The 18,590-nt window shown below is 44.8% G+C and overlaps 1 protein-coding gene and 1 long non-coding RNA gene across 3 annotated transcripts in view; one reads left to right on the top strand and one right to left on the bottom strand.

The window, feature by feature from the left end:
- Positions 1-18,590, bottom strand: part of SLIT3 (slit guidance ligand 3) — a 596,997-nt gene that overhangs the window by 406,686 nt on the left and 171,721 nt on the right. The gene's annotated exons all lie outside the window — the stretch shown is intronic.
- On the top strand, positions 1,951-7,440 carry LOC123610926. Of its 2 annotated transcripts, XR_006718344.1 has the most exons (4): positions 1,951-2,665; positions 3,276-3,336; positions 4,101-4,214; positions 7,207-7,440. It is a non-coding gene; the product is annotated as an uncharacterized LOC123610926 (long non-coding RNA). The 2 variants fall into 2 exon arrangements; XR_006718342.1 differs by lacking the exon at positions 1,951-2,665 and having other exon boundaries at positions 3,002-3,336.

The raw sequence follows: 18,590 nt of genomic DNA, 5'->3' as shown, positions 1-18,590 counted from the left end.
GGGCTCTTCAGAATGATAAATGGGAGGCCCTGGCATGTCGGGATCACAGGGAGCCTGGGAATGAGACAGGCTTAGGGCCTTTGCACTCTCTCTGTTTGGGTCTGGCTGTCTGACTTCAGATTGAGCAAGAACAACCACCTGGCCCTCTTCCCTCCAGCCCAACTAAACTTTCTCCCAGTCTACAGCCTTTGCCCACATTATATCCTCTGCCTGGATTACTGTTCTAACTGCCTCTCCTTGTGTCCTTGGCTTAGTTGACTTTTCTTCTTCCTAATTTCGGGTCAAGAACCTCTGAGGCAGGGGTGCCTTTCCTGTCCTTGCTGACCAGCTCTAATGCTGTCCCATGGGCTCTCTTATCACCACGTTCTGGTCACTCTTAACATTTATTACAGGTGGAATCAGATGCCTTTTCCATTTATGTGTGTGATACTTCAATCTATACTTGCTTCTAACCAACAGAATATGGGAAAGGTAATGGGATGTAACTCCTCAACTCAGTTAAGTCACATAGCAAAGGAGGTAAGATGAGTCTCCCATGATTGCTTTATGTATATGGAAAGAGTGATGGGCTGTCACTCCTGTGACTCCCTGCAGTTACACCAGACTCTGTTTTTAGTGGACTGGAGAGAGGTTCTCCTTGCTGGTGTGATGAAACAAGGCATGTTGGGGAGGTCCCCATGGCAGAGAAGTGTGGGAGGCCTCTAGAACATGAGGGTAGCCTCTAGCCAATGGCCAGCAAAAAGCAGGCATTCATACAGTCACAAAGGAATGAATTCTTCCAACAACCTGAAGGATCTTGGAAAGGATTCTTCCCTAGTCAGACCTCTAGATGAAATGAAGTCCAGCCAGCAGCTTGACTATAGTACTGTGAGACCCTGCATGGAGGCTCTAGCCAAACTGTGTCCAGGCTCCTGACCACATGAACGTGAGACAGTAAATGTATGCTGTTTATAAATCTCTAAGTTTGTAGTAAGTTGTTACACAACAATGGAAAAGCAACAAAGCCTCCAGGCCTTAATCATGGCTTTCCTCCATCTGCAAAGGTGGGACTAAGGGCACTCACGAGACTAAGTTTCAACATCATCCCTTCTAGGAAACCTTCCCTATTCTTACTCTGTTCCCATTCTAGAAGTCCCTCATCTGTGCCTCCCCCAATGCTACCTATGTTTGCTCTATAATAACTTTTGACACTATATTGTCATTTTCTGTTTGCACATTGATTGCACTCACTAGGCCCTGAGCTCCTCGGGGGCAAGGGTCCTGACTGTCTTTCCATTTTCTTTCCTCCGTTCTTCTTACCTTTGACAGATGGTTTTGGAGTGCTCACAGTGGGCTGGGCAGTATGCTAGTTGCTAGGATACAAAGGCAAACAACAGCAGCAGCATAAAGATCCTGTTCTTATCTCATGGACCTAATGACAAAGGACTCATCTCTCGGAGCATTATGGCTGTGGATAAATGTCAGAGAAATGCTCTAAGCCACTAATGGGTGATGTGACCTAGCGAGCGAGAAAAGGTAGTTATGATGATCTATGAAGGATGAGTAAGAGTTGAACCCACAGAGGCGAGGTGAACAAAGGCTCAGGAAGAGGGATGGTTTAAACACAGGCCCTGTCTAGGAAGGATGCATGGCAAGTTTGAATACCAGAAGGAAAGCCAGTGAGGCAGCAACAGCGAGAGTACAGGCACGTGGGGTATGAGCAAGTGGCAAGGTCCCCCAAGGGGCAGCAGCACACCACAGATGATAGTAAAGTTCAGCCTTTACCCACAGGGTGTGCAATGGAGAGCTTCGAACATGAGAATGACATATTCCAATGACGCTGAGAAATGATTAATCTGAAACATGGACAGTGGGTTGTGGAATAAGGGTTTGAGGATGGGATGAGGTGCAGTGCAAAAATGGCTGGGGGAAACAAGTTAGGAAGCTATTGCCATAGTTCAGGAAGAGATAATGTAGCTTGGGGCTATGCGTTGAATTGTGTCCCCCGAAAAGTTGATATTCTAGCCCCCAGCGCCTGTGAAAGTAGCCTTACTTGGAAATAGCTTTATTGGGAAATGGCCTTCCTGGACCCATCAGATAAGGATGAGGTCATTAGGATGGGTCCAAATCCAACATGACTATCCAACAGAGAGGACTTGGACATAGAGATAGACATGCATACAGGGAAGGTGATGTGAAGACACAGAAGAATGCCATCTCCAATCCAAGGATGCTTGAGGCTATCAGAAGCTAGAAGAGGCATGTACAGACTCTCCTTTGCAGCCCCCAGAAGAAACTAACCCTGCTGACACAGTGATCCTGGACATCTAGCCTCCAGCTGTGAAACAATAAAGGCCTGTTATTTTAAGTCACCCAACACGCGGAATTTTGTTAGGGCAGCCACGGCAAACTAACGCACTTGGCTTAGGTCAGGAGTCAGCAAACTTCTTTAAAGGGTGTGATATAAATATTTTTGGCTTGAGGGACCATAATATCCCTGTCATCATTACTCAACTAAGCTGTCATAATGTGAAAGCAGCCATAGACAATAGGTAAACAAAGGGTGTTACAGTGTGCCAATGACCCTTGATGCCCCAAAACAGCCAACAGGTGGGGCTGGTCCACGGGCCATAGCTTTTGGACTCTGGGTCTAGGCGATGGTGGTGCAGATTAAAAGAAGCAGATGGTATGTGAGATACCCAGGTCTGCATCTTGGGTCACTCTCACATCTAACTCATGCTGGGCACTAGCCAGGTGCTCAGTAAACGTTGAACTTATGACCTGAACTTACACTGGACAAACAGGTCATTTCAGCCCAGGCAAAATGAGGGGGTTTGATAGATGGCTTCAAACATATCTTTTAGCTCAACATTCTGGTGTCTGCTGACAGGGGAGGGACTGTGTTTTGGGTTCGTGTTTAGTGTGGCTTTTTACAAAGTAGATGCCCTGGCCTGAAGGCTTAGTGGGGGTGGGAGAGGCATAGGGTCTGTACATAGTGGCTTCCTTTGTCCAGACACAAGGCACACTGAAAGCCTTGCTCACGGACCGCGTCCTGATGCTGGTGATAATGGTGGTGACAGTGAGTGACTGCCTGCCTGAAGGTTCCTGTAGTGGGTGGGAAGTGCTTAGCTCTGGAGTCAGAAATCCTGGATCTGCTGCTTATTAGCTGCCTGACCTGGGAAAATTACTAAATTAAGCTCTCTGAGTCTCTCTTTTCTCACTCATTTGAGGAGAAAGCACAGTGCTGGGTATTTCGCAGACCTTCCTGACATTTTAGTTTCTGCCCTTTCCTGCAGAAGGCTCTGAGGCCAGCAGGGCTGAAAGCCTGCTCTGCATTCACTAAGTGTGTGACCTCGGGTGAGTTACTTTACTTCAGTATCCCCATCTATAGAATGGGAATATGGTGGCTGAACCCAATCTTTTTTGGTTACCCCCAAGGGCTCTCTTCCACCCTCAGCCCATCTCTGAGCCCTGGGGAGGCTGAGTAACTGGAAGACATCACCAGCTTCCCGGGCGTGCCCTCTGATTCCAGCTGGGTACAGCCAGAGGGGTCATGGGCAGGAGGACAGGGATCTGGGTATTTATCCACTGGTTCCACTCTGCTGGGCTGTGGTTTGCAAGTGCTGAGTTCCTCTACCTAAAGCTTCACCTTCTGTTCGGTGGCCCTTCTCCCATGGCTACTGTTCCCACCTCATTCTGGTAACTGCTCCCTCCTTTACCCCTCAGGTTTCTGGGTGGATGTAGCTTCCCATGGTTGCTCTTCCCTCTGTGCTTAACCATCACTCATTGGCACCTAGGACTCATTTACATTTTGCAAATAGCCCCTTCCTTAAGCCCTCTTTTAAATTTTTTAATCTTTATTTTTGAGAGAGAGAGAGCCCACATGCAAGCGGGGGAGGGGCAGAGAGAGAGGGAGACACAGAATCTGAATCAGACTCCAGGCTCTGAGCTGTCAGCACAGACCCCAATACGGGGCTCGAACTCACAGACCACGAACTCACAACCTGAGCCGAAGTCGGAGGCTTAACTGACTGCACCACCTAGGAGCCCCTAAGCCCTCTTTTAAAATGATTCTTCATTGTGGTAAAATACATGTAGCATAAAACTTACCATTCGAACAGTTTTTAACCCTACAGATTAGAAGCATGAGATACATTCACCTTGTTCGGCTACCATCACCACTACCCTTCTCCAGAGCTCTTTTCCTCCTACAAAACAGAAACTCAGTATCCACAGTAAGTCCTCCTTCCCCCTCCCTCCAGCCCCTGGTAACAACCATTCTACTTTCTGTCTCATCCATGTTGTATTATACGGTACGTACTAGAATTTCCTTCCTTAAAAAGGCTGAGTAATATTCTATGTACGTTCATGCTGCATTCTGCTTATCCATTCATCTGTCGGTGAACACTTAGGTTGCTTCTGCCTTTTGGCTAATGAGAATAATACTGTTATGAACATGTCGTACAGATATCCTTAAACCCTCTCTAATTGGTCCTCTGAGGGTTCCACTGGGTTTCTAGCAAGACCCTCACTGATATATAGTATGTGTGTGTAGTTTCATCATGTCATGTTGAGTAATTTAGTTAATACGTGTAAAGCACTTAACGCGAGTGCTCAATTAATGCCTGCTGTTTGTTACCGGGAAGGTTTCTCTGTGGGGCAGAGACTAGACTGCCGTGCCTGTTCATTTTCAGCACCAGCAAACTATCTTCTCTAGCTGAGTTAGGCTGGGACCATATGACTACATTCTTTCTTGAGAGTGGAATGTGACTGCAGTGAGGCGCCCCCCTTCTAAGCCTGGCCCATCGAAACCTCTGACATCCAATCCTTTGTGCCTTCTCTCTGTGTGGGCTAGACATCCACCTTGCAGGACGACCCTGGATGCCATGTGTTAAGGGTGGCAGTGCTGCCATCAGCCAGGGTCCCTTGATGTGTGGAGCAGAGGTAGGTGCTAGAATTATCACCCACATTTCACAGATGATAAAATCAGGCGATTTGGTAACTTGTCGAGCAGGTGGCAGAGCCTAGATTTGAAATAAAGCAAGCGGTCTGGCTCCAGGCTCCACACTCCTAAACACTGCTGTACACACTCTCTCAAACTCGGGAACGAGTTTTCATGATTAGATTTTCCTTTTCTGGGACGGCCCTCAGACACAGTCTAAACTCAGGGTTGCTGCCGTGGGAGTCCGTGGAGCTAACCAGTGCACCAAGGTGTGGTGCCAAGGTGCCCTGGCTGTCCAACTGATGGCATTTCATCCCCCACTGGTACAGGCAGCAGAAGGCCATGGGGGGCAGGAGGAACGCTGATCAGTGCTTGCAGCAGCTTCCTGGGCTACCTCTGTCCTGCTCTTCCATGTTCGGTTTTTTCTCTTAGAGCCTGTGGCATGCTCCAACCATGAGGGAAGTAGACTGAAGAGAGAGGGGTACTCCTAGCTCCATGGCAGCAAAGCCAGGATTACCTACTGACATTACAGCTGGCAGCCTCCGGCTGCTGGCACCCTTTTAAAGAGAGCATGATGGCAATTTTCCAGCTAAGTTCTCCCAATTAGGCAGTTAGAGAAACATTATCCACCTCAGGATAAAGCTGATGAAAAGGAGGGGGCAGGGACGAAGAGGAGGGGTACTAATATGTCTGCACTAGCCCTCACAGCCGCCCAGAGCACAAAGTCCCAGGGGTGCTCAGTGTTCACTGAGAAGCATCTGCAGGGTCTGATGAGCTGCCTGGGGGGCACACAGGTGACCTGTCTGCCATGGCCACTTGAAGGTCCCCATCTTTCTAAGATCCCCAAATTCTGCCAGCTCTGGTCAGATAGGGTGGGCAAAGGGTGGCAGAAGAGAATTATGTCAATTCAGAGTCTGATGAGGCTTCCCTCACCCACCCCAACGTGACTCAATGTAGGGACTAGGGAAACTAAGCCCCCCACCCCCACCCCGCCCTGACCCCTTGCAAGGAAAGCCCGAGAGACGACACAGGTCATGATTCCTGACTGCTAACCCCAGCCATTCTCAGGATTCCATAGCTTATTCACTAACCAAGCCTTTCCTAAGCACAGACATCTTATACTCATCATCACATTCAGTTCTCACAACAACCTGGGACATGGGGACTCCTCTTCTTCCCGATTTGCACACGAGGAAACTGAGATTTAGTCAAACTTACAGAAGTAGACCAGGGTTTCCACATGCAGACCAAGCCATGTGTCCAACTCCTCAGAAAGGTCCGGGGTCCTAGGACCAGAAGTCTATTCATCAACACACATCTACTTAACGATAATGAGAATGATAACAATAGTGCCTTGAGCACCATGCTAAGTGCCTAACCCAGAATAGCTAATTTAACCCTTACAACTATTTCCGTCAAATGAGTCATCACTCCTTACTTTGCAAACCTGGAGACTCTGGACCAGAGAGATTAAGGGACTGGGCCAGGGCCGTGCACTATGGTGGGATTCAGGGCTTAGTGCTCCTGACTCAGGCTGGTGCTCCAGACCTCCGTGTCAGTCCACCTCTGCTTTGGACAAGGCCCATCTAGCAGAGCAGGCTCAATGGGCTCTGCAGAGAGGTGGAGGGTGGTCCCTGCACTTGGGGCAGGTATTCTATAAAGTGGTGAAAAATACGTTCCCAGTTTACAAGTGTTAAAGGAGCTTGCAGTGAGGGAGAAGGGGAGGGAGAGAGAGAGGAGAGAGATCCTGGGGATAGAGCTGTCGCAGATGCTTGTGAGGAATGAGGATCTGAATGGAGCATTACTGCAGGAAGTCCAGACAAAGGAGGCCATTCTGAGCAGAGATGTGGTAAGGCAGGTGTCTGAGGGACCACGAGCTCTCTGGTCTGGTACACACAGAGGCAGCACAGGGCATGATGCCATAAATACGGGCTGACACCACACTGTGAAGGGATTTGGATGTCACATACCAAGTTCGGATTTTACCTTTGTGAAATAGGGAACTATTGAATGTTTGGGGGCAACGTGCCAAGATACCTCTCCAGGATGAATGGCCTGGTTATGGTGTTTGGGATGGATTTGTAGAGGGAAAGACTAGGAGTCCGAAGACATCGATAATGGAATGAAGGGGGGAGTTATGAATGCCATACCGGCAGAACACGGTGGCTCACCGGAAAAATATAGGAAACCAGGCCTGTTATTATCATCACTGATAAGACGACAGTTTGCGTACAGGATCTTTCTGCTAATTATATTTCCTTTGGCCACAAATGCTTCCACAAAAGGTTGAGGTCGGAGGGAGAACCAGCTAATCAAGCCTGCATTACAAGAAGAAGCTCCAACTGCTTGGCACTAGCACTAGAGGAGAGGCTTCAGGCATCAAACACCTACCGTCCTCTGATTCCTTCACAATTGTGGCCTCGTTGTTTATGGGGAGTCTAATAAAAGGCAAGGGATTGCTGATTAGCTGAAGTTTCCCTTGGCTGGGATCAAAGTAAATCTTTCAGATTTATACAACCCTTCAGGAAGGGCTGCAACCTTATGCTTCCTTCATTCCCACGACATTGGGATGGGCTGGGGGACCCTCAACCAGGGACATACAGCAAATCAGAAGCTGCCCTGGGCCCAGAAGAAACATGGCTTGCTAGGAATGGCTTGAGGGGGACAGTCCTTCTCGGTTATTTGGGGACAGTGTGGAACGGGAAGGCACCAATAAATATGTGTGCCTGTACTATTCCACCATTAAAAATGAAGAAAATACCACTTTACAAACTGCTAGGATACGTAAGCTCACAATGGACTTACAGTCTGTAAAAAGTACTGCTCTGTGACCGGCATGAGTGAGCTGGGAGAGCCAAACCAGAAGTGAGTGAGCAGAGATCTCATGAAATTACTTCCTGGATGTAGATACTCATCACTGGGCCATTCATGGCAATTACCCTGGATGCTCTCCCCTCCCCCTCCCTCCTCTCCCCCCTCACCTCTTGCCAGCCCAATTTTGCCAGTAATTTTGCAAGCCGTGGATATGTTTCATTGGGACTGGGCTCAAGTCTGCCAGAAAAAGCAAATTCAGGCCAGCAATAGTGGAATTTGAACATGATGGCAGAGCCAAGCTGCTGCCAACCAGAACGTCACCTCAAGTTTGCTGTAGGGAAGAGGAAGGCAGGATTTCTAAGCACTCGTGGGCGGTATTAGCCAATTTCTGTTTATTTAAAACATCTTATGCAACCCACAGTCAAGGGTTCCCATTCCCTGGAAATATCTGACAAATACTATTCCATGGCACCCAGAGGTCTCTATTCTCAACAGAAGAACTCTCTTGTCTGCCTATGCAAGGTGAGCTCTGAACATTGCCAGTGAAGTCAGAAATAGATGTAATAGATTTGAAAACTTAGAGTTTTCTCTTTCAGCCATTTAAATAGCACCTGAGAACCCTCCAGAGTGTTTCTTAAGCATGAGTTGGCATAACAAGGAAATGGCACTCTGACATGGGCCCAGAACAGTGGTCGTAGCTCTTTGATTCTATGATACATGCTTTCCACTTGGACCTTGGGAAAATTTTAACACAAGAATAAATACAATCATCTATGTGGAGTACTTTTACATGGTGCCTGATACATGGTAAGTGCTCATAAATGGTAATTTAGGAACTGAGACCACTGAAACTGATTTTTTTGTGAATTTGTGAATATATGTGAAACATGTACCTTTCTGATGTGTACATATGACGGTGTCTTTATTTTCCCAGGAATTCATGTTAGATAGGTTGTGTGTCACATGAGGTCTTAAATGGAAGACTTGCATGTATTCGTGGAAAAGTCTTTGGCAGATGGTGCTAAGACGACGCACTAGCCTGCTCTGAGTTTGCCTCCCTAGTGACAGTGCCTGGAGCTGTTTCTGGCCTGGAGGTTTCATCCAGTCTTTCAGGGCCCCACCTTTGATAGGGCAGATGTGAGCACGAAATGGAAAGAAGATTTGGAGTTAGTGGTTTCACTAACTGTTCTTCTTGAAACCCTAGGCAGAGCCAGACCAAGTCGAGGCTTTCTTTTTCTTTTAAAGTGTATTTATTTATTTTGAGAGAGAGAGAGAATCCCAAGCAGGCAGTCTCTGTACTGTCAGAGCAGAGACTAACGTGAAGCTCAATCTCACTAACTGTGAGATCATGACCTGTGCCAAAATCAAGAGTTGGATCCTTAACCAACTGGCACCCAAGGCCAAGCTTTTAACCCAGGAGAACAGGGTCAAGGAGCAGACTTCAGTCTGCACTTTAAGCTTAAGGTGCAAGAGTAGTCACCCAAGTGGTCAGCTCTGGATCTCCAGAGAAACGATGACCCAGGAATTTGGATGGTATATAGTTCTGAGGGATTTAGGACCTTGGCCATCAATAGGACATGAAACTGAACATTTGTTAAAAGGGGTAATTGTGTCATTTGGCACCTGCAGGAACCTGTTTATACACTCGTCTGCCACTCTGATGGTGACTCACTTTGAGAGTAGGGAACACTCTAGCCATCTTTTCACCTGAATGGCATTTCTGACATTCTATGGTTTGTTTCTGCCCCCTCAGGATATATACTCCATGGTTCTAAAGTCCCAGAAAACAGACTGGAGCCTCATGAATTTTTTAAACAATTTCAGTGGTCTCAGTTTTTAAATTACCATTTACGAGCACTTACCATGTATCAGGCACCATGTAAAAGTACTCCACATAGATGATTGTATTTACTCTTGTGTTAAAATATTCCCAAGGTCCAATGACCTGTTAGTGCTGACGCTTATATTTGAACTTAAGTCTGTCTAGATCCCAAACCCATCTGCTGAACTACGACATTTGGACTGCCACTGCAGCTACTAAAAGCATCAAAGTTGATACATATGGAAGTCAAAGACCCTGGCTCACCCACTGCAAAGGTCTTGGAGTTCCACCAAAACAGACTTCTCCAGCTTGCCTTGCAGTTGACCCCTGGAAACGATCCAAAACTAAGTCTCCCACAGGCACATTCCTGATATGGGCACATGTGGCTCCCCCGGGAAATAGCGCCCACTGTAGAATGAGTTTCCGATCTTCATGATGGTTTGATAAAGGCACCTCCAATAGGCACAAAAGCTGGTTATGCTGTTAATGACTAAAAACTGTTATCATCCTGATTAATGCTGCTGTTGTTTAGAACAATGATTAACTCAGAAAGAAGGACCCAGGGGAAAGAAATAGTGACTAATCAATCTCAAAGGAATTGCCAGGTGATGTTTATTTCATGAGAAGTGGAGGGAACCAAAATTGCAATCATTCTTTGGTGTTGACAGGTGAGCAGCAGTACAGCCAGAATGCATCCATGTCCCATTTCAGGTACACGGTCAGCAAGTACTCATGCAGGGGCAGCAGGAAAGGGATGGGGGAGTTTGTCTTCGGCAGGCCACCCAACCACGGTACGCTGCCTCTGTGTGCCTCTCCTGTCTTCCCTCCAATCTTAACATCCACTTTCTCAAGAGCCAGTCTTCACCTGAGTTGCTAATTAAGTAATTTCCTTGTTCATCTGACTTGGATGGTTTTCTTGCAACACTGCCAAGTGGAAATGGCTCTTAATTATGTCAACTCATGAAACCACACCAAAGGCAACCTTATCAGAACACTAATTTGTCATATTATTTAAAGAAAGAAAAAAATCAGCTAACTGATGGGAGGCCAATAAAAGCCCTTTTATTATAAAGCTCTTCATCGCTCATCAGCTTCCAAAGCCAGCCTTGATTCTGGCTATTAAAACTACTCCATGGGCAGAACAGAACCAAGAAGAATATCTCCTTAAGTAGGAATGTAAAGAGAGTCCTACCTTTCTTCCCATTTAAAATTGGACTTAACTTGATCTTTCAAGAAACACAGTCAGTTGATCACAGATACAATGTCAGAGTGCTTGGCTTGGGGGTGATGGTATAAGACATAAATAAGAGAAGCAACAGAGACCTGATTTTCTAGCCTTGCCCATCTTCCTCAGAGAGTTGCTCTGGGAACACATGCTTTGGAGAAATCCTTTCTAAGAGAAGTGATTTCTGTCTAGTGCCATCCATCAGAATTCACTCCCAGCCCAGGAGGAAGAAAGAAGGTGATGTGATAACAGAAACAGAGAGTGAGATTTAAATGCTATGCTGATGTTTTGAAAATTGAGGGGGTACCATGAGCCAAGGAATGCAGGTGGCCTCTAGAATCTGCAAAAGGCAAGGAAGTAGATTCTCCCCTAGAGCCTCCAGAAGGAGTGTGGCCCTGCCAACATCTTGATTTCAGCCCCGTGAAATACATTTCAGACTTCTGACCTCCAGAACTGTAAGATAATAAATTTGTGTTGCTGTATGCCACTAAATTTGTAGTAATTTGTTACAGCTGTAGTAAGAAACTAACACAGCATGTGATCTAAGACTTCTGCTACCTTGCACACGTACCTGCTCTGTGTCCATCCACCCTCACTGTTGCATCTATCTGCCCTTGGCTTCTCACTGGTTTTATATTTACCACAGTCTTGGTTTACCTGCTTCTGACCCAACACCCACATCCCAGAAGCCGGATAGCCCCTTTTTCCCTGTTTTTGTGCTGCCTCGTCTGTTCATAGTGTGTGTGTGTGTGTGTGTGTGTGTGTGTGTGTGTGTGAGTGTGTTTTAATTGAAGTATAATTGGCATTCAATATCCTATTAGTTTTAGGCATACATCATAGTAATTTGACATTTTTATACATCACAAAATGATCTCCACAATGAGTCTAGTTACCAAAGTTATTACAATATTATTAACTATATTCCCTAAGTCATACATTACAACCTCAAGACCTACTTGTTTTAGAAATAGATAAGAGGAATGACAAGGTACAACCCTCCAGTTATAAAATAAATAAATGATAAATGTAGCGTTTTTTGTCTCAAGATTCATATAGGATCCTCTCTTGTAATCCTAGCTTCGATTCCTTGGGAATTTGCCATGAGATCTCTAACGTCTCATAAGTATTTACTATATAGAGAAATACTGTATTTCCCTCCATTTAGCAACAAGGAGGCTGAAGTTAGAGAACTATTAAACAGCTACTAACTGGTAAGGCCAGGATTGCAGTCCAGATGCCAAACATCACATCTGTGTTCTCAAGGACTCTTCAGCATGGCGATTCTTGAACCACCCCTATGGGAAACTCCAGGAGCTGTGGCCCAGGACCTTATCTCTGAACTCCAATGGCTCAGAATTAACTTTAGGAGTTTCAATACCTACACCTTTCTGGTGAGTGCTGAAACTGACTTAATCTCTACCTAATTGCATTCAAGAGAGAGCAAGACTAAATCTAAGTTCTAGAGTATCATACTTTATATAGTTTTAGATTTATCAACCACAGTGATGCAAAAGATGCCCCCCCATGGGCTTGTGTCTATTGTGTCTGGGCCTCAAACACCTGATTTTTCCATAGAGAGACTCTCCCATGACCCCTGATGGCCTGTCTACCTCAACCACTGACTGACACCAAGGCTGTCCTATCCTGTTGATGTTTAGTGTTCAGAACTGAAGGGGCTTGGTTTTCATAGTCAACCACTAATCAAGGGATCACTCATCTTGATATTCCTTGCTGCTCTGTATTTACTTTTGGAAGCCATTCTATGAAGTGAACACAATCTCATCATTAACATTTTTGAAGACCCCACTGTCAGTAAAAATTGGAAGCATTTATTCTGCAAAGAGAGGGAAAACCAATCAACATTCCTTTCTGGTTTGAAAGCTTTTCCTCTAGTTACAAACTGGAGATAACATCAAGGACAATGACCAATCTGAGTCACCCAGGAACTGTTGTAATTCCAATTCTGTGCATTTCCCTCTACCCTACCTTACCTGACATGCCAATTCTAGCTATTCCTCAGAGAATTCTAGAGCTGTTTGTAAGCCACCCTACAAGCAATCCCTCTGCTTACCAAATGGTAGCTCTTTTTACCATCCCCAAAATGTTGGGGGTTACTTTTTTTTCTTTTCACTGAGCTGAGAGTGGGGAGTTGACCAGCTTGGCCCCAGACTGCCCTGAGATAATGCTGCTTCTAAATTCCTCCCCACTAGGTCCTATGTTTAGGTGCTCCCTGATAGGAGGGCATTCTGAAATAGAACTCAAAGTGAAGGCTGTCACAGGATCACTGGGAGCACAATCAGATGTTATTACACACTTAGACTACACAAGCCAAGGTCTCAGACCACACTCTCAAGGGAAGAACCCGGAATAACTATTTGGTTGTTCATAAAACTGTCATTATTCCAACCCTGAAATTAAAACAAGGCCTCCCCCATCTCTGGGGTCAGGGATACTATTTCTGGAATGAGCTTGCCTTGCGCATGTGTATCAAAGCCCAGCATCCTCTTGGCTCGTCACACTTTTCTCTGACTTGAGGAAAGAACCCTAGGAGCAATTTGGTTCCATTATTTCATGCTTGCTGGATATTTCATGCTAACTATATGCTCTCTATGTTAAGCTAGCTCAGTTTCCTCAACATAACAAAGGCGAGGCTACACAAACAGATTAGAAAGATGATGAAAGAATTTGCATCTCCCACTCCCCAGCAGAGCCACATGGTCATGGTCCCTTTATTTTACGCTGCTGGTGACACCATCACTATCTCCTGGAACAGTGAACGCTGACTACATCCCTACGACACTGGGGGTTTACCTGAGCTTTTATTGGTTAATGTCTGTTACTGACAAATTTAAAGTGACATACTCGTGCTCCTCCCCCAACCCATTCTGACCCCTAAGAAATATGGATTTAAGCACATAAAAGCATAGTCATAAGGCCCAAAGAAAACTGGTCCTTCTGAAGAACTCTTGAACTTTATTTACCCCTCCAGGAAGCCATTTCCAAACTCTCAATCTGTGTATTAAGATTCCTGACACATTTAGAGTGAGGAACAATTACCCCTTTATAAAACAATATGGTGATTAAATGGAATGGCCAAAATTATTAACATGAACACACACACACACACACACACACACACACACACACACACACACATGCAGGGCTGCTCCAAGAAATCCAGTGTCACTCTATGAATTAGAAAAAGGCATCCCTTCTGCACAGATAAATTAGAAAAAGGCTTCCTTTTCTCTGGGAAGACATAGTCCAGGGATAGTTTGACAATTAAATCAAGCGACAGATTTGAGACCCCACTAACCCCTTCTAAGCCAGTGCTGGTACAGTGCTCAACCTACCCCACTGTACAGCAACCCTGGAGAAAAATATAGATGGATATGGACTATGGATATAGGTAGAGGTTGTTAGACATAGTGATCATATGTCATCAAGGAAAATAAAAAAAATTTGGAAAACAGAAAAACCTCAAAGAAAAAATAACCACCAGAAAAAACACCACCTTGAGAAATTATGACTATTTAAATCTTTGGCATGTTTGCTTTCCATTCTTCTTTTTCAAAGACATATTGAAAAAAGAGAGAATAGAGATTACTAATATGGTAATGTTCTGTACCTATTGTTTTATGGCCTTTGCTTTTTGCCTATTACATCCTGCACATCCTTACACAGGAGCTAAGATCTCCAGCATCGCTTGCAACAGCCATGCAGCATCCTCTTGAACTGTAATGCATTTGGCCAAGCCTGTGGTTGGAACTTCAGGTTAACTAGGTCTCTAAATTCCTGTCTTAGCCACCTGCTTGTCATGAAAAGCCATCTGTCTGGAAACAGAAGCAAAGGGAATACCAAGCCTCCCAGTTGGGATGGAGCCATGACTGATTAACAGCACAGGGTGGGGAAAAACCCTTCTTTGGGAGAATATCCAGGGCAAGCAAAGTCCTCATAGCCTGCTCCTGACTTGCAGTGGAGGTTTATCTTGCCTCCCACTGGTCACTCTGCTTCCATCACTAGGCACATTCCTGGCTTCCATGTTTGCTGAGCCAGACGCCATTGTTGGAATCCACTGACAAGTGACAGCTGGCTGAAACTAAGACAGCTTGTTCTGCACCCCTCTCCCTGCACAATATCTCCCCCACCATGACTTTTTTCCCCAAAGCCCAGAGAGGATGGATGAGAACATGACTTCCATTTGTGCCTGAGTACGAACTAATACCTGCCAACAAATGCATTCCTTCCATACCTGTCCATCAGCTTGAGAGGAACAAGGCTTGGGAACAGGGGCTTACATTTGCTGAGCAAAATTCTTTATCTTTCCTCAGGTAGAGATGAAACCAGCTTGCCAAGAGATGAAATGCGCTTCTAGCCTGAATGTTGGAAAAGCATCGACTGGTGTCTCAGAGTTGACACTCCTTAGGGACTTCATTTTGGTTAACTTGCTCTTTAGTTCATCTCATGACAACACATTTGCATTGGAGCCCACAGAGAGAAGGGGCCCCATGGCCCCATAAACCATAGGAAGACTGATACAGCCGGATTCCAGCTCTCCTATGGCAAAATTTGACCTCAAAAGACCCTGTAGGAATATCCTCCCATGCAAGATCTGTGATAGATTTTTATTTAAAACCTTTTCTTTTAACACTCATCCACTTTGGATATTCTATTTATGTTCTGAAGTGACAGGTACCCTGACCAATTAAAAATCAAATGTATATAAAAAAGAAGAGAGAGATGGAGAGAATGGGAGAGAGAAAGAGAAATGGGAAAGAGAGAAAGGGATGTGAGACCTCACCCAGGGAACATCAGGATGTTGTGAGAGATAAAATATTTAAAGTGTTTAGAGGTAAAGGCAAAATATCTGCAGAGACGATTTCCTCTCTAACAACACAAAAAGCTAGCATAAGAGAAACAACTATAATTCAGAGCCAAGAGACTTTAGTGGTGACATCATAAAGAGCACGGCCTGGGCTGGGCTGACTCTCAAATGACATCATGGTTGACACTGGGCACTGCCTTTCACAAGCACTCCATGGCAGCTTTGCTCACAGACACAGGCTCTGCTCTCTTGACACAGTGATATCAACTACCGAGGCACCAGGGGGCATGGGGCAAAGCTGGAGAGGCACAAACCTGCTCATGTGTCTCCGGCTTTCCTGTAATGAAGCTGGGGAGGCAGGCCCTGATGAGTCAGAGTTTCTAAGTGACAGAAGGAGAGAGCACTTGCCAGAGGTGGCCACAGATAAGGACCGCCTCAAGCACTGTCCTTGGTTGCCCAGATTCTCCCCCCGCCAACTTAACCAAATGACCCCATTTGGTCACTCTTTACTGACATCCACTGGGAGTCATCAGGACTTCATGATCCACATAATTACAATGAAAAGTCTACACTGATTTCAATGATTCAAGTGACTTAGACAAAATGTTCCCCAGACAACTGACCACGGCTTCATCATCAGAGAGCTGGTCTGAGAGTTACTCCTGTAGACTTCAGTTACTGGCTGCCAAGATGCAGACATTAGTTTCTCCAATGCTTTTGGGAAGCCACTTTAAGATGGCACCCTCCCACCCAGTCAAAATCACAAAAAGGAAAAGGTCAAATGAAGACCCTTTGTGTGAGGTTAAGATGACCAATGAGGAAGATCTAAAGGGTAGAGCCATAAAACCAGGGCCTTTACTCAGAGAACAGTAAAGTAGGTACCGCCTGCAAAACCAGTGAAGAAACCCTCCAGACTGCACTTTCCATTGTTATGAGAAATCCAAGTGTATTTCAATTGTCAAAAGGAGGCAGCAACAGCAAGGCCCCAGCATCAGCCTTTCAATTAAAATGGTTTATCCACCATAAACAAAATACTTTAGTTTGGTCTCCTGGGCTCAGATCAAATGCCCCTCAAATTGAACATGGGACGGCCATCTTTCTCTAAAATCAGAATAGTTCAGGTTCAGGAAGTAGATAGTAGGCATCAAGGCTCTGGTAAAGAGAGATGCTTTCAAAAGGGTTTATCTAACTCTCTTCTCAGCCAAATCAGGGTCTTCCAGAGCCAGATGCTGCTTCTGACACAAGAGCAGGGGGGCTCTGGTTTTGCTAGGCTCATCCTTAGCATCTGATAGCCTGACACAGACACTGACTGATGAAGGAATGAAAGAATCAGAACTTTAGTTATTATGAACAGGTCAAAGTTTGCTGAAGTCTAGAGAGCAAGCCGTGACATAGGACAAAGTTAGGAAAGGTAGCACCATTACTTGGCTGCCATAGAGCTCTAATAAGCTGAATTGCCCCTCTACTTCAAAACGTATCAGAAGCCCTAAAAATGTTTATAATCTTTGACCCAGTAGTCCCACTTCTGGGACTCTATTTTATGGAGTTAATTGAATAAATAAGGAAAGGACATGCTCTACTTTCAAAAACATTTCTCTCAGTATCAAAAATTAACCAAATGTATCATAGAATGATCAAGTGAATTAAAGGTTATTTAAATATAAAACTATTATGTATTTATTTATAGTTACTTGAAACAATTGCTTATGATCATATCGTAAGAAATTTAAAGTATGTTACATAATACGTCCTGAGAACAAAACGTATGGAAGGAAACAAGCAAAATATCAACAGTAATTGTCTTCCAGGAAGTGGATCACAGATAGTCATTTTTAGATTTTATTTTCCAAAATTCTTCTAAAAATTTTGCATTGAACATTCACTTTATAATGTGGTGGAAGTAAACAAGTTATATACATACAAGTTATATATATACATATATACGTATATATATATACACACACACATATATGTATATACACACATATATATGCACATCTATATATATACTTATGTATATACACATATATATACATATACATATATAAATATAAATTCAAGATAAAATAAACTTAAAATATACATACTTACATATATAAACTTAAAATGGAAACTGTCCCAAACACTGCCCTTCTAAGAAAGCAGATGGCTATTTAGTGGGCTTTAAAAATTGACCCTTTCTGGGCTCTCCCATCCTGAGCCTAATAATAATTTTAACCAATAATTTGTACATTGTTTCAAAGAGTTCTGATCCCTCCATGTTGCTGCCAACATGGACAGTGGGCTTGGAAAATGTAATAATCAAATTCCTTCTGGTGACAGTATCACAGAACCCAGACAGTGGAAGCTCCTTCTCATCCCTTTGTGACTGAAGAAGGTCTTTTATTGGGAGTCATCATAAGTAAGCACACATGAGAGATACAGATATTCATAAAAAAAGGCAGAGCTGGGGGAGATGCAATCACGTCACATTGAGGTTCCATGATACTTAGAAATGGAAAAGGACCTTGAGGGGCAGGAGGTTAAAATCCCCTGGTAAGCCACTGAAACCTATCATCAGCCATAGATGGCCAGCATCCAGCCCCTCTACCCTCACTCAAGACACCGGGTCACTCCATTGTCTCCCTGCATCTTTGCACCAGGAGAGCATCAGGCAGCAGGGTCAACAAGATGCCCCTTTCTGATGTGCTGAAGTGGCAACTTCCCTTTACTGCCAGGGCCCACCAAACTAATTCTCAGGTGAGTTGGTTACAGCTCCCTAAACTCTTGATACTGCCTTAATTGGACCTTGTAATGAACTCAACTAAACGCCTCAGTACACTGATTGTGAAGGTCATGAAAAACAAGGAAAGACTGAAAAGCTGTCAGAGACCAAAGGGTGCCAGGCAGACAATGAGAACTAAATGCAATGGGGTGACCTGGACACAATTCTGGAATAGGGAGGACATTAATGGAAAAATTGGTGACAACCAAACAAAGTCTA

Source organism: Leopardus geoffroyi, chromosome A1 (assembly GCF_018350155.1).
Source record: "Leopardus geoffroyi isolate Oge1 chromosome A1, O.geoffroyi_Oge1_pat1.0, whole genome shotgun sequence".
Lineage (NCBI taxonomy): Eukaryota > Metazoa > Chordata > Mammalia > Carnivora > Felidae > Leopardus > Leopardus geoffroyi.
This window is presented reverse-complemented; position numbering and strand designations above follow the sequence as displayed.